The sequence below is a fragment of the Anabrus simplex genome, chromosome 13 (assembly GCF_040414725.1).
Source record: "Anabrus simplex isolate iqAnaSimp1 chromosome 13, ASM4041472v1, whole genome shotgun sequence".
NCBI classification, from domain to species: domain Eukaryota; kingdom Metazoa; phylum Arthropoda; class Insecta; order Orthoptera; family Tettigoniidae; genus Anabrus; species Anabrus simplex.
Genome location: NC_090277.1, coordinates 56,933,747 through 56,951,259, shown reverse-complemented (window position 1 = coordinate 56,951,259; position 17,513 = coordinate 56,933,747).

Here is a 17,513-nt window from a genome sequence, read left to right as displayed (position 1 = left end):
ACTTACTATATTAAAAAAAAAACCATGGGCAACAGCGCCGAAGGACAATGGCCTACCAAGCGACTGCTGCTCAGCCCGAAGGCCTGCAGATTATGTGGTGTCGTGTGGTCAGTACGACGAATCCTCTTCGCCGTTATTCTTGGTTTTCTAGACTGGGGCCGCCATCTCACCGTCAGATGGCTCCTCAATTGTAATCACGTAGGCTGAGTGGACCTCGAACTAGCCCTCAGATACAGGAAAAATCCCTGACGTGGCCGGGAATCGAACCCGGGGCCTCCGGGTAAGGCACGCTACGCCTACACCGCGAGGCCGGGGTACTGCATTTCCACCTAACTGAATCCCTCCCTTCCAGTTTATACCTTCCAATAGATCATCGGTATAAACTATACGGAGCAAAAGTGAAAGATTACAGGCTTGCCTAACCCCCGTAAGGACCTTGAATCATGAATGCCTTTGATTGCTTTCAATAATCTATCCATAATCCCCCAGTACAGCTAACACCTTTTCCCTCGGTACTCTGTCATATGCCTTCTCTAGACTTACGAAAGCATGTCCAACTCGTTGGCTCAATGGTCAGCGTACTGGCCTTCGGTTCAGAGAGTCACGGGTTCGATTTCGGCCGGGTCGGGGATTTTAATCTTACAGCCTTACAAGGCTGTACTCGGCTAGAAACAGAACCACGAAATTATTGTTATTAATACTTACGAATCATTAACAAAACTGTCTCTTCCTCTGGTAGTATTTTTCAGTGTCCGCCTCTGTGGTGTAGTGGTTAGTGTAATTAGCTGCCACCCCCGGAGGCCCGGGTTCGATTCCCGGTTCTGCCACGAAATTTGAAAAGTGGTACGAGGGCCGGAACAGGGTCCACTCAACCTCGGGAGGTCAACTGAGTAGAGGTGGCTTCGATTTCCACCTCAGCCATCCTGGACCTGGTTTTCCGTGGTTTCCCACTTCTCCTCCAGGCAAATGCCGGGATGGTACCTAACTTAAGGCCACGGCCGCTTCCTTCCCTCTTCCTTGTCTATCCCTTCCAATCTCCCCGTCCCCCCGGAAGGCCCCTGTTCAGCATAGCAGGTGAGGTCGCCTGGGCGAGGTACTGGTCATCCTCCCCAGTTGTATCCCCCGACCAGAGTCTGAAGCTCCAGGACACTGCCCATGAGGCGGTAGAGGTGGGATCCCTCACTGAGTCCGAGCGAGAAACCGACCCTGGAGGGTAAACAGATAAAGAAAAAGAAGTATTTTTTTTAGTTATCTGGGGCTTGCTGGAAATCTGAACCTCGTCTGAAACCACACAGGCTTCAATTTCATTTTTTTAAGCATTTCTGTGTGTAATCCCAATATTTTTCAGGTGATTGAATGTTAATTTTGCAATACTGTATCAGCTTTCTTCTTGTACACACTGAAATTGTCAAATAATCACACGAAGTTACCTCATCTCTGGCCTCTGGGATGAAGTATTCTTGTACATCCCTGCTTCTTTTCTCAGGATCTCGTTCCAATTCGCTGTGTGGCAGTAATTGAGCATGCGCCAGGTACACCACGTGCTTCCGGTGTGATGTCATAGGAACGCCCGGGCGTGTCGTATTCTGAATACAAGTTGATCCAAAGGAGGTGATGCTTCTCGAAGAGATATCCATAACTAACTTGAATCTCACTGTCCGTCCATTTAATGCAATATTTCTTATCTATATATTAAATAACAGGAATTTGCTTTTGAGCCCTACAGGCAGTTTAACTTGATGTTTACTTTTTTACTAGGTGTTTAGACCCATCGTTGGCGTGTTAGTTTCACAACTGTTGTAGTAACACCATCTAGCAGAAGAGAGGGGCACCAGAAGAGATAAAGCATGGAAACGAATGAAAATCCACACGCTGTTTCCAGTCACTCGACCTGATCAGGAATGGAATTACAGTGAAATCTATATGTACAGTGTGGCCAAGTCCAGTCCAGCCGCCATGTTTTAGCCAAGTATTCAATCAGCTCGTCGATGAAGGGGAGTGGTATTATTATTGTTTCAATAAAGAATAGACTAGTTCAGTGTTTTAAGATGTTATTTATTTTGCTCATGCTGTGTGTATATAGGCCTATCAGTATGATTTGTTATATTCACAGTCTGACTATCTGACGCAAGACGTCAAAATTTAGATTTATACGTGGTATAGGCCTACAAGTCACAATTATTGAAGATGTTAGAAATTTTGTGTAGGTAGCTAGGCCTATATTAACATTTATCAAAATCACTTTATTTGCAAATGAGGTGTCTACCTCGCTGGCAAATGGTACACTAACATACATTATTATCAAGCACTAAATTTTAAATTAACAAGAGAAGAAGACATTTTCCGAGAATACAGTATTATACAGTTTACACTAATTTTTTTCTATTAAAATTTACATTGCATTTATTTATTTATTTATTTATTTATTTATTCATTTATTTATTTATTTTACCCATTTTGGAACCTAAGTTGCATAACGACCTGCTGCGTCTTAACCAGAGCCCCTTTTGCGACCGCTTTTCAGAGTTCCTGAAGGGCCTTCACAGCTACCGTAGCGGCCCCAGGCACCTTGAAGTCCCCACTGTACTTCCCCCCTACAGGCAGTCCACTACTTTGGCTGTCCAATCTCCATGGACCAGGGGATGGAATTAATTTTTTCACTTTTTTAAATTTACAATAACCTGTAATGGTCGAATGCCCTCTAGCATTTATTTTCTCTGTTGCTGTTTATTCTCTTCTTGAATATCTGTACAGATTTTGGAAAAGGATCAAACACTACCCCTGCTAAAATGTTCCACTCCTTCACGCCTTTCCCAGTGAATGAAAATTTACCCCAATCGCTTCTGCTAAAATTCCTTCTAATTTCATACTTGTGGTCAACCTTGACGATATAATTATTTTCCAACTGAAGCCCCTTACGGATTTCTCCCCATGCTTCCTCTTCTGTATAGGCTCTATATAATCCTGTAAGTCTAGTTTTCTCCCTTCTCTTACTTAAAGTTTCCCACCCAAGTTTCTCTAACATTTCTGATACACTACTTTCTTTCCTGAAATCATCTGTTACAAATCATGCTTTATATTATTGCTTCATATATATTATAATGTATGAGGCATAAAATAATATAGTCATTATCTTGAATGATGTATGTGTTGACTGTAAAGTTAGCCTACATTAAAATTTAAAAAATTAACATTACCATATTCCAGGTTACATGGTTTTACATATCAGAATATACAACGCAGTATCATCAAACTGTACACAGAAATGTACGCTGACTTAGCAAATGTCATGGGATAGTCACCTAATAGCGCGTGGGGCCTCCTCTGGCCCTGCGAACTGCAGTGAGACGCCGTGGAAGTGAGTCGACAAGTCCCTGGTAGTCCTCTGGATGCAGCTGACCCCAAATCGTTTGCAGAGCGGCCGCCAATGCTGGTCTGTTCGTGGGTGCAGGATCCATGGCACGGAGCCTGCGTTCCAGGACACCCCAGATATGCTCGATAGGGTTCATAACGGGGCTCCTGGGTGGCTATGGCAGTCGTTGGACCTCTGCTGCATGTTCCTGGAACCATTCCCGGGCGACGTGGGAGCGATGTGGCGGCGCGTTATCATCTTGAAACACCGCAGAACCGTCTGGGCCCTGGAAGGCCAAAAAATGGGTGGAGATGGTCTCCGAGCAGCTCAACATACCGCATACCATTCAAAGTCTCTTCCAGAACAACTAGGGAGCCCATTCCATACCAGGAAAATGCACCCCAGACCAGAGACACCAGCGCCCTGGACCACACCTTCGAGGCAGGCGGGATCCATCGTTTCATGTGGTCTGCGCCATGCACGGTGCCTCCCATCGGCATGGTGCAGTTGAAATCGTGATTCGTCCGACCATATCACGTTACGCCATTGTTCCAGTGTCCATCCCTGGTGACTGGCGACAAATGCGCGTCGTTGTGCCCGATGACGTTGGGTTAACAGTGGCACCCGTGTGCGGCGCCGGCTCCCATACCCCCATAGAGCCAATGTTCCTACGGATTGTCCACTGGGAGAGGTGTCTAGCACGGTCTGTGTTGAATTGAGCCGTGATTTGTTGCACGGTTGCCCGTCTGTTACTATTGACAATCCGTCTCATATGGTCGCCGGTCACGGTCATCGAGGGTGGCTGGACGGCCGGTCGTTCGTCTGTTGTGGACGGTGACACCCGCATTCATCCATTCACGATACATCCTGGACACGGTTGATCGTGTGAAGCCGAATTCCCGCACCACTTCCGAAATCGCACTTCCCATCCGTCGGGCACCGACCACCATACCCCGTTCGAACGGTGTCAGCTCACGACGACGTTCCATGTTACACCTGTCACATGCACAGCCACTGCTCACAAGGTCTCCTATACAACTACCGCTGGCACAGAGGGCGTGTGGTGCGCAGACAACACACCTGCGCATCAGTGCTCCGCTATCTCATGACATTTGCTCAGTCAGTGTATTTTCTGCAGTTGAAGAGCTTGTTTCATCATAGATGTGTTCCGAAGAAGTATCTTGTCACTATCTGGTCTTTTGTGGAGCTACTTTTCTGGTTTGAAGGTAATGGGGACAATTTGAAAACCGACTAGGCACACTCCCTGGCTTCAATATATTTTTCTTTTATCCCCGTCTCTAAAATTCAGGCTACAAACACGAGAATAATTGGATGGAATCCATTTACTACGTTTGATTGATCCTTGCCTTGATGTAGCGTTAAGCCAATATCCCCGAAGTTTTTTACTTGGGGGGATTTCAAGAAACCTTGCTATGATATACAGAGAGGAACTAAACAATACTTCTTCATTTTACAATCAGACACACACTCGATGCAAACGCACGGGAACACAACAACATGGGTATGGAGATAAACTGGGTGCGTTAACTGGCACCCCTAGCGGAGGTTTGTGACACTAAGAGCTTACGCTGAGCAGCATGTTACCACATGGCATAGAGCAGGCAGTGGTTGAAATATAGCCCGCGTGGTGGCCATGATCGTTAAAGGGTCAAGTCTTAACGGTCAAATATTGTGGTTAGCCTGTTCGAGTCCCTTTGAAGGAAAAACATTTCACCAGCAGGATAGGAGAGGTGGTGGTATACAATGTCTAATCATTAGATTGCGTGCCAAAAGCTTGCATTCAATTCCTAACCTCTCCACATTGCACATATGGAGTGAGGACATATGTTGCTGTCTATAGTCGTACGGAGACCCTTGGTGTTATCGACAGGAGTAGGCTATGTGCCGATACAAAAAGCCTTACCCTAAATAAATGTTAAATATGTTTCATCTAGAGACTCCGTAGCTCAGGCGGCAGCGCGCCGGCCTCTCATCGCTCGGTTCCGTTGTTCAAATCGCAGTCTCTCCACGTGAGATTTGTGCTGGACAAAGCAGAGGCGAGACAGATTTTTTCTCCGGATACTCCGGTTTTCCTTGTCATTTTTCAGTCCAACAACACTCTCCAATTTCATTTCATTTCATCTGTCAGTCAATCATTGCCCAGGAGGAGTGCGACAGGCTTCGGCAGCCGGCGCAATTCCCATCCTCGCTGCTAGATGGGGGGCTTCATTCATTCCAATGACTCCATATGTACAGTGTGGCCAACGAGTGCTTCATTCTGATTGGCTCCGCCATGTTTTAGCCAAATGTCCCGCCAGGTGATTTAAACGTGTGTATTCTTCACAGGGCAAGATCGCTCTATATGCAATTTCAGCGAAGTACCTCTTTTAACCTTAATACAACCGAAAATATGTTTTAACTAAACACGGAAGATTATTTAGTATTGTTAGTTTCGAAGTATGTGTGAATTTACGTATTTCTGAGGTCTGAGTTAAACTGGACAATTGCTTGTTTTCAGATCTGAAAGTAGCACTTTAGAGGACGCCCCCAACAATAGGATGAATTGTCTCATGCGTTATAATGGTAACAATAATTTAAAAAATGGGTTAGTAATTTTATGAAGCCCAAGGCAGTAAATGTCAGATTTCTCCGTTAATATTCGCCGTATCGAAAACCTGTACATAACGGAAGTTGTTTAGAATATAATTTAAGATCTTTTACGTTTCGTGTGAACAATGATGTCTCAATCCAAGTCAATATTTCAAGGAGTAAGAATGATAGCAGTTACCAGAAAATCATATATTAGAGGCTCCGATCGAGATTTCTGAGACTGCGATAAAAGCTGATGACTATTTTTTTTCTAATCATAATGAACTTAAAAGATTACAGGGGAACTTCGAAGACACCCCAGAAATTGATCGTCTGAGTAAAGTAAAGGAAGCAACTAAATATAATGAATAAAAGACTATTTATCTGTTATATCAAATCCACAATTTTCGCAAGACAAAATCCGCGCGGTCAGAACAAATCATGCGGTACCGCGTAGCGTGGAGAATACCTATATCCTAAACGGTTACGAATATCGGAGGACTCCTGGTCTAAACTAGACTTAACTAAAGTTGGTGTCTGACAGGTAAGGTTGGAGGGAGGAGCACTGCACGTGCCATTTCACGATGTTGCCACATTCCAGCATTCCTTTCTACATGCTCTTACCCCTCGCTTCCGGCTCACTTGTTCCCTCCTTCATTCTGACCGCTGTGATCTGTTATAGACTACCTGGCCAGGCGGTGTCGTCCCATTTGCGATCACTTTTATACAAACAATCAGGTTTTTATCAGTGACAGTGACAGGTTTGGCAACTCCCAACAAGACGAGCTGCCCTGAAGTTTTATCTCCATGGCAACCGCAGTCGCCCCACCCTCGTTTCCATGGCAACCACACAGCCACTCCCTTTATCCCGCCTCGGCAGGCAGTAAACGGACCTCCCTCTAAGAAATGTCAGAGACCAACTCTTATTATTAGCAGTATAGTGTCAGCTCCATCACCAGGTACTCTGGACAGGTAGTCTAAATGGGAAATGTTGAGAGTGATGTCGGGATTTCCCAGTTAGTGAAGGAATGACTTAGAGCAGAATGTCAAACTCTCAGTCCAACAGAGAGGAGTGTAACAGTGATTGCCGATTAAACGGCTAATTAGGTACGGCTTTTCTACGACCGAACCAATAATAAGTTCGTTTGCGTGGTCAATGTTGAAAGTGTATGCGGCACAGATATTGGAAAATCTTCTGCTCTCGCGAATAAACCGTTGTGTTTTGTTGTAAACGGACTTTCGAACACGTTTCCTATTCCTGCTGCCTACTTCCACGTAAAGGCTTGGAAGACTCCGATCTATTCCTTTTAGTTCAAAAATGATTAATGCCGTTGACTGACAATCACAGAACCAGTGTTTCTAAGTTTAAACATTTTAATAATAATAGTATTGCAACCAAATGGTCATGATATATACACTTAAATACACTTAGATGTATATCACTAATAGTGATAATATGCAGTCAATGCTTGCAAAACATGATCAGTTATTTACACAGTTGTGTCAAGCTTCCTTTTCTATGGACACATTCGATAGCATGGTATATGCCGCATCGTTGGTCACAGAAGACACATACGCAACCCGGTCCTGACTTGTGAAATTCCATGGTTCTGCACACCTTATGGTGGAACCCGTGTACGGCAAACCTGGTCACTGTATGCCTCAGGTCATATCCACCACGTGTCCAGTCCCTGTTTAACATCGCATCAGTTGAGTAAAACTCGTCCCATATCATAGCCCTCTTTGCTTGCAGTTCTTGTAGCAGCTCTCTGTAACTCCTTGTCGCTGAGAGTAACAATCTAAGTCTTATGTCTTCAATGAAGTACGTCTCCTTTGCCAGAACGTATACTAGCCTTGATAATGTATATTTAGAAACGCATAAAACTCTCTTCAAGAATCTAGCCTTCAAACTTTCCAGCTCTTGCAGTTGTCTTTTTGAGAGGTGTTCCCATATTAGCTCTAGACCATATATGGCTGTTGGAACAACTTTCGTATTAAACAGAGCCATGGCTGTCTCCAAAGATAGCTGTGGAAGATGTTTAATATCACTAATGCTTCGTATAGCTGCGATGATTCTCTCCTTTAGGTGTATTGTGAATGTTGTTCCTGTTACCTGTATTGTGATCCCTAGATATTTGTACTGGTTACTAATTCGTAATTTTTGTCCTTTACACAGGATGTAATCGCCTCTAGATAATTTTCCTCCCCTCCTAAAAACAACCAATTCTGTTTTGTTTGCATTAAGGTCCATTTTATTATCTTCTGCCCATTTCAAAATTAAACATTTTGGAGAAGGGAAAGTGGGAACCTGCGTGACTCATCCATGTTATCCCAGTCGTAAACTTTTGACTATTGCCACTTGATAAATAAAATATGAGATTCCAGTTCTCAGACAGAGAAATGACAGCAATGGCATCATCAGCTTCAAGTATGTGAAAGAAGTTTATCGCATACATCGAATCGAGGAATTTGGAAAAGATGAATGTTCTGCTGCACAAATATTTCCCCAGCGGTTCCTGCTGCTATTCGCTTCATGAAAGAAAACCATGTCCATTTATAAATACATGTTTAGACGCGGAATCGACGGTGCGTTTCATGGAATCAATTTACACATTTTTCAGCACATTCGGCAAAACAATCCAGACTGAGTTCATTTTTATTCACCAGCAGATAAAATACTACAATGGTTGAATGATGATTTCATCGAGTACGTTAAAATAATTCAGTTGGAATCAAAACTTGCAAAACTGAAGTGTCTGACTAAAGACACGGCAATGCTGTTTCCCCAACTGTGATATCTATAGTGGAACGTGTGTCTTATCTGTTGCTAAATGGGTTATTTTATATTCTCACTAGATGATTATCTGGAGACGCAATAGAAGCTCTATTTAGTGCAGTGAGATTGGGTGGTGGATATAGTGATATGACGGATGTTCGCACTGCAGTATGTTGTATAAAACGTATCCTGTAATTTGGTCAAGAACAAAGTGTCAGCGAAATAGTAATAGAAAAATGTGTGCGTCCATTGCTGGTAAAGAGCAGTAAGGACTGAAAAGGTGTTCCGTTATTCGTGTCGTGAAAATTCTGAAAATTTTATGTGCCATGCAGCAGTGGAATGATTCCTAATTTCACTGAGCTGGAAAACCGACTTAATTATGCATATCTTGATTGATAATTTACTTGGGTAAGGAACCTCCATTACTGATACTTCCATTGAGGTTAGTTTGTTGATGGTTGTGTATCGTGATTTCAATATGTAACTAGTCAAGTTGGCAGTAGTGATGAACCATCAAATAAAAAAGAGTGCTGTATATTTTTAATTATGCGGTCCTTCTGAATGAGGTAAATCCTTCTTTCTGCACTGAATAGTGAGCTTGCCAGATGGGCGATGCTCCATTAGCATTCCTGATTGCTCGTATTGGTGAGAATCCCAGGCAGCAGTTGCCCGATCAATCAGCAGCTAATGACAATGGCAGGACACGTGCTGGAATGTATACCAACCTTTGCTCTCTGATCTCTGGCTGTTTATCTCTCGGGTCACCACTCTACTACCCCCTCCCCTTCAACACATTTCCAATAAAGCAGAGATTATATCCCGGCCCGAGCAACCCTCCACCTCGCAGGTGTCGCTATGGGAAACACGTTACACATAATATCACTTACTTCCTCACCTCTATGACACGCGCGTAAAAGATTTTACCTTGGTTTAAAGCAAAGAAACCGAGATAACAGTTAAATTTGTATTCAACAACAAAATTATTTCGGACAACAGGTATTATCGCGGTTTAAAATTTTACCAGCCGGCCCCGTGCTGTTGGGGTAGCGTACCTGCCTCTTACCCGGAGGCCCCGGGTTCGATTCCCTGCGAGGTCAGGGATATTTACCTGGACCTGGGGGCTGGTTCGAGGTCCACTCAGCCTACGTGATTAGAATTGAGGAGCTATCTGACGGTGAGGTAGCGGCCCCGGTCTAGAAAGCCAAGAATAACGGCCGAGAGGATTCGTCGTGCTGACCACACAACACCTCGTAATCTGCAGGCCTTCTGACTGAGCAGCGGTCGCTTGGTAGGCCAAGGCCCTTCAAGGGCTGTAGTGCCATGGGGGGTTTAAATTTTACCAGAGAAAGGTTGGAGTCTAAAGATGACAGCTCGTAGACCACTACCCTTATGGGTGGAGATGGTAGAAAATACCCCGTCTGTCTTAAGATGCGACTAAAAGGGGCCCCAGAGGCTCTCAACCTGGCAGCGTGGGTTGGCGAGTCCTGGCATTGCTTCCACTTACTTGTACCAGGCTCCTCACTTTCATCTATCCTATCCGACCTCCTTTGGTCAACTCTTGTTCTTTTCCGACCTACCGGGCGAGTTGGGCGTGCGGTTAGGGGTGCGCAGTTGTGAGCTTGCATCCGGGAGATAGTGGGTTCGAACCCCACTGTCGGCCGCCCTGAAGATGGTTTTCCGTGGTTTCCCAGGCGAATGCTGGGGTTGTACCTTAACTACGGCCACGGGCGCTTCATTCCCACTCCTAGGCATTTCCCATCCCGTCGTCGTCATACGCCCTATATGTGCCGGTGTGACGTAAAAAAAAACTTTTCCGACCCCGACGCTATTAGGTTGCAAGGGCCGTGGAGTTTTTCATTGCCACGCCCTTCAATGGCCCTTGTCTTTCTTTGGTTGAAACCTTCATTTTTCGAATTTTCGGATCACTTCCATTTTTGTTTTTTTGTTTTTTGCTGTTTGCTTTACCGTCGCACCGACACAGATAGGTCTTATGGCGACGATGGGATAGGAAAGGCCTAGGAGTTGGAGGGAGGCAGCCGTGGCCTTAATTAAGGTACAGCCCCAGCATTTGCCTGGTGTGAAAATGGGAAACCAAGGAAAACCATTTTCAGGGCTGCCGGCAGTGGGATTCGAACCCACTATCTGCCGGATGCGAGCTCACGGCTGCGCGCCCCTAACCGCGCGGCCAACTCGCCCGGTCCTTCGATTTTTTTTTTTTCTATCTGGTTAGTGTTATATACAGGATGGTGGCCTTGTTGCACTTGCTCTTAAAACAATAAATAATCACCACCACCTCTATCTCATTGCAACACCATATTTTCGTGCTCCATGGCTAAATGGTTAGTGTGCTGGCCTTTGGCCAGAGGAGTCCCGGGTTCGATTCCTGGCAGGGTCGTGAATTTTAACCATCATTGGTTGATTTCGCTAGCACAGGCAGGAGCTGGGTGTATGTGTCGTCTTCATCATCATTTCATCCTCATCACGACGCGCAGGTCGCCTACGGGTGTCAAATCAAAAGACCTGCACCTGGCGAGCCGAACATGTACTCGGACAATCCCGGCACTAAAAGCCATACGCCATTTCATTTTTAAAAACCGTATTTTCGTATATAAAAGTTCCTTCTGGTTTCATCTTTATGGCCGTGTGAACATTCATAACTCTGGCTATTGGTGTGCAGAAAATCCTAATGGTGTTTATGAAGTCCCTTATTATGATAGGAGCAAACTTTCCAGTTCGCAGGTGTCGCTATGGGAAACACGCTACACATAATATCACTTACTTCCTCACCTCTATGGCCCGCGCGTAAAAGATTTCATTTTGGTTTAAAGCAAGGAAACCGAGATAAGAGTTAAATTTGTATAAACTAACAACAGAAGGCTGTGTTTTGTCTCCATTATTGTTTAACATCTATTCAGATTCAAGGCAGGATCAGCCGGTTTGGAAGTGGGAATAAAAGTAAGTGCAGAACTAATAAATAATTTGCGATATGCAGATGACACAGTCATTCTTATTAATAGTGTTGAAAGCTTGCGACTGTTCCTGGACAAAATTAATATAGTTGGGGAAGAGATGGGTCTAAACACCAACATAAAAAGAAAACTAATGGTTTTCAGTAGAGAAAGAAATAATGCTACTCTGAAATTTAAAGACCAACACATTCAACAAGTAAATAAACTTAAAATATCTTGATTGTTAGACAACGGATGATTTGAACGCAGACCTAGAAATTAAGAGCCGAATAGAAATTGCAAGATCAACATTGAGGAAGATGAAGACATTAATGTGTGATGATGCATTAAATTTAAAACTTCGGCAGCGTATGGTGAAATGTTATATTTGGTCTACTCTCCTTTATGGGGTTGAAGCTTGGACGTTAAAAGAGGCCACCATCAAAAGAGGGGCTGCCTGGCCGAGGCGGAAAAGGCGTGCTCGGTTCGCTCGGAAGGACGTGGGTCCGAATCCCCGTCAGGAAATCGTAAAAGAAACGAGATTTCCACTTCCGGAGGTGCATAAGGCCCTGAGGTTCACTCAGCCTACACGAAAAATGAGTACCAGGTTAATTCCTGGGGGCAAAGGCGGCCGGGCGTAGAGCTAACCACTCTACCCCATCACGTGCCGAGGTTAACAATGGTGAAAGCTTTTGCCTTCCACTCAACTTTGCTTTTTGTTTTTTTACCATCAAAAGACTAGAAGCCTTAGAACTTCGGCTTCAAATAAGAATGCTCAGAGTCTCGTGGATTGACCATGCCACTAATGAACAAGTATTACTGAGAGCAAACAGCAAAACAGTACTGGTAATCGCCATCAAATGCAGGAAAACTGCATACCTAGGACATGTTTTGCATGCAGTTTTACATCAATCATATCAATCACTACTGATCTGCATTTAGGGCAGTCTCCCAGGTGGCAGATTTCTAGCTTTTTTTTCTTAAATGATCGCAAAGAAATTGTAAATTTACTGAACATCTCCCTTGGTAAGTTATTTCAATCCTTAACGCCTTATCTATAAACGAATATTTGCCCCAGTTTGTCTTCTTGAATTCAAGCTTTATCTTCATATTGTGATCTTTCCTACTTTTAAAGACATCACTCAAACATATCTAATTTTGAAAGGCAAAGGTGAAGGGCTCCGACGAGTAGGCAGGAGAAGAACATGCCTTAACAATGTTAAAGATTCGACAGGCATAGAAAGGAGTGAAGATATCTACCGTGTTGCTGAAGAGAGAAAAGCACTTCGCACATTGATCGCTAACGTCCGGGAGACTGGGCAGGGCACATAGAAGAAGGAGAAGAAGAAGAAGACATACCAGAGTAGGTTGGCCGGTAAAATAGGAAATCTAAAATCACAGTAAAACCATCCATACTAAATATGGCTAGAAAAGGCCAAATTAGGAAAAAAAAAAGTGCCCAACATGCCCCTAATGGCTTTTTCGAAAATTTGTGGTTGACATAATACTGGAAGTGGCCAGATCTAGCCACACAGTGGCTAAATTGATAACCTTGCTCCAGTGTAAACTCCGGTGTCATGGAAACGAACCTGCATTGGAGTGACGTCAGTGTCGTGAATGAGATCTATTTTGATCGAAGGAAAACAAACCTGTGTGCGTTTGCCAGGTCCGCTGGTCAACTATTCTTAGTGAAAGAACTTGTCTTGACTGTCACTTGTCACCTGCCACGTCGAGAAAAACGAGTTGAAATTAGCCCAATGCCGTCTCGCCACATCAATCAACAGGAGGTTCGCAAAGTTAGATCACCCTGCTTTCTTCTGCCATTCTGGATGCGTGAAATTGTGTTGCCAGTGCTAGAACGGGGCGGAAGGGGTAGCATGAATTCGGCCCCAGAAGCAAACTCAAGTTCTGGGAAAGACACGAATTCGGCCCCGGAAGCAAACGCAAGTTCTGGGAAAGACACAAATTCGGCTCCAGAAGCAAACGCATGTTCTGGGAAAGACACGAATTCGGCCCCAGAAGCAAACGCAAGTTCTGGGAAAGACACGAATTCGGCCCCAGAAGCAAACGCAAGTTCTGAGAAACATGAATTCGGTCACAGAAGCAAACGCGAGTTCTGGGAAAGACACGAATTCGGCCCCAGAAGCAAACGCAAGTTCTGGGAAAGACACGAATTCGGCCCCAGAAGCAAACGCATGTTCTGGGAAAAACACGAATTCGGCCCCAAACTTGTTTGCTGTATTTACGATTGTACCTGATTGGTATCTGACCGAGGCGGTAAAGGCGTGCTCGGTTCACCCAAAAGGACGTAGCTAGCTACTTGCTTTACGTCGCACCGACACAGATAGGTCTTATGGCGACGGTGGGACAGGGAAGGGCTAGGAGTGGGAAGGAAGCGTCCGTGGCCTTAATTAAGGTACAGCCCCAGCATTTGCCTGGTGTGAAAATGGGAAACCACGGAAAACCATTTTCAGGGCTGCCGACAGTGGGGTTCGAACCTACTATCTCCCGAATACTGGATACTGGCCGCACTTAAGCGACTGCAGCTATCGAGGACGTAGGTTCGTTTCCCGTCCGGAATTCGAAAAATGTAAGAAACGAGATTTCCACTTTCAGAGGTACATATGGCCCTGAGTTTTACTCAGCCTACACCAAAAATGAGTACCAGGTTAATTCCTCGGGGCAAAAAACGGCCGGACGTAGAGCTAACCACTGTACCCCATCAAGTGCCGAGGTTACGGATAGTGGAAGCCTTTACTTTCCACTCCTCCAAGGGCCTTCATGGCTTGTACGGAGATGACTCTTCTACTTCTCGCGGAAACCCTTCAAATTTTGTATGTCTTCTGGAAGTTGTTCTGTTTTGTATTATGTCGTATTTTATTCCAATCTCACTCATATTTTTTTCTTACTCCTTGGATGCACTGTTTGCTTCTCTTCCTCTTGTAAACATGGTTAAACACTTGTTTTGTCAGTCTGCACTTATCCATCCTCATTATGTGACCAAACAAAATAATTAATTCTCCTCTTTCTAATCGTATCTGCCATCCTTTTATTTTCTTCGTCCTTGTATAGATCTTTATTTCCTCCTCCATTTTCAATGGTCCCCGAATTTTCCTCCATATTTTCCTTTCCTTTTTCTCTATTTAACAGGTTTTCATAGAAAACATGCTTTCTGTGTCATACAAACTCTATGGTTTGATTACTACGTTGTAGTGTTTGATTTTAGTTTTCCTTGAGAGATTCTTCTTATTGTACACATCTGTAGTCATCTGATGTGCTAGTTCCAGTTTTCTTGCTCTCGATCTGTTTCCTTTACCAAATCCATTACTCCTAATTATTTCACCTAGGTATTTACTGTAAATTTTTATTTATTTATTTACTGCGCACTACACAATTTGTAATCCCAATTACAGTGACAATTGTTTACATGTGTTTATTTTTCAGTGTTTCGAATCAGTCTAATAATCTAAACTATTTTAATATTATATTTACATTGAGAAAGGAATACTATTTCATATCTAATCCTTGCAAGGAACAAGTATATAAAAACATAATTTCGTATCTAAACTAGTCTAATAATCTAATATTACATTTACAGCGAGAAAGGAACAGTATTTCATATCTAATCTAATTTAATCTTGACCAGAAAGAGTAAAATAAAATATAAGAATCGTAATTTCATATCTAAACTATCATTTTCTTCCAGTTCTAACACTTATAATTACATTTATGGAATAGGACTTGTTGTTCAAATCAGTGTTACAAGGTATTTAGCGAGTTTTCACGGAGATAGTAAATTGATATAAAAACAGATCTAGAGGTGCACGGAAGTCTGGAAGAATTATTTTTCTGAACTGTACTGTTGTAGACATTGCATAGCCTGTAGAGTGGGGAATTTTTGTGAGCGGTTGTTCTGACTTTTTTTATTATGAAAATTCACATTTGTTCTCGCATTAAAGCGGGGCACGTGGAAAATCAAGAGGTATAAAAAGACAGGGTTGTCAATTGATTAACAATGCTGATATTCCCGTACTCTGTAGTGCTGTAGGTGAAATCTCTAATACTGGTCATGAATTTAGTCTTCTCAAATGATATCTGAAATACAACTTTTACTGCTGTTTCTTTCAGAAGGTTGATTTGTTCTAAGGCAGTCTCTGTAGTTCCATAGAGGATTGCTATATATCAAAGAAGGCCAAACATTTTACACTAACCTCTTTGTGATTTGAGGTTAGTAGATGCAGAGTGGGTCTCGGCCCATAAGTGGCCACGGTTGGTCCGTGGTCCAACAGCTCTGCACTCTGACCGGCCAACCAAGCAGAGGAGGGGTGCCCACGGGTCTACCGTGGCTCTACGCCTCTGGATTCGGGAGACGGGACAGGGCTGGACCTCACGGCTGGGCCCAACCGTCGGCTGTCCTAAGAATGGTTTCCATTCTCCTGCACTAAGACGAATGCCGGGAATGTTCGTAGTATAGGCCATGGTCACCAACCCCCTCACCTTCACTAACAAATCTCCCGGCCTGAGAGACGGCGTTAACGTCTAAGAGGCCCGCCTTCCCCTTTAGGGAAGGAATGAAAATGTTTTCGTAGTAGTAGTGATTTGAACCTATCTTATCTCATAATCAAGTCCTTCATTTTTTTCGTTTTTCTTCCCATACTCTTATTACCGTTTCCAAGACACTGTCGAAAAGAATCTGGGAAAGTCCATTTTCCTGTCTGACAACGTTCTTTTTTTCTTCTTGCAATTGACGTTACTGACGCAGATAGGTCATATGGCGACGATGGGATAGGAAAAGCCTAGGAGTGGGAAAGGAGCGGCCATGGCCCTAATTAAAGTAACAAACCAAACCCCATGGCACTACAGTCCTTGAAGGGCGTTGGCCTACCAAGCGATCGCTGCTCAGCTCAAAAGCCTGCAGATTACGAGGTATCGTGTCGTCAGCACGACGAATCCTCTCGGCCGTTGTTCTTGGCTTTCTAGACCGGGGCCGCTATCTCACCGTCAGATAGCTCCTCAATTCTAATCACGTAGGCTGAGTGGACCTCGAGCCAGCCCTCAGGTCCAGGTAAAAATCCCTGACCTGGCCGGAATCGAACCCGGAGCCTCCGGGTAAGAGGCAGACACGCTACCCCTGCACCATGGGGCCGGCCTAATTGAGGTACAGCCCCAGCATTCGCATGGTGTGAAAATGGAAAACCATATCGAGGGCTGCCGACAGCGGGGTTCGGATTCACTATCTTCCGGATGCAAGCTCACAGCTACGCGACCCTAACCGCACGGCCAACTTGCCCGGTATGAATATTGTTATCTGAGCAGTAAAATAACTAACGACGGCAGAAGTAAGGAGAACAAAAGCGCAGACTAGCACAAGTAAAGAAGGCCTTTCTTAAGATAAGAAATTTGCTCAATTCAAACATTGATGTAGGAATTAAAAAGATGTTTTTGAAGACTTTCGTGTGGAACATGGCATTGCATGGAAGTCAAACATGGACGATAAATAACTAACAAAGAGAATAGAAGTTCTTGAAATGTGGTGTTACAGAAGAATGCTGAAGGTGAGATGGGTAGATCGAACCACGAGTGAAGAGATACTGAATAGAACTGGTGAAAGGAAAACGACTTGACGAAATTTTATGAGAAGAAGTGATAGAATGATACGACACATCAAGACACCGGGTACTTGTTCTGTTAGTTTTTCAGGGAAGTGTAGGCGATAAAAACGGAAGAGGTAGACCACAGTATGAATATGACAAACAGATTAGAGCAGATGGAGAGATGAGAATGTTAGCACAGGATGGAGAGCTGTGTCAAACCAGTCTATGGACTGAAGAATCAAACAACAGCTTTC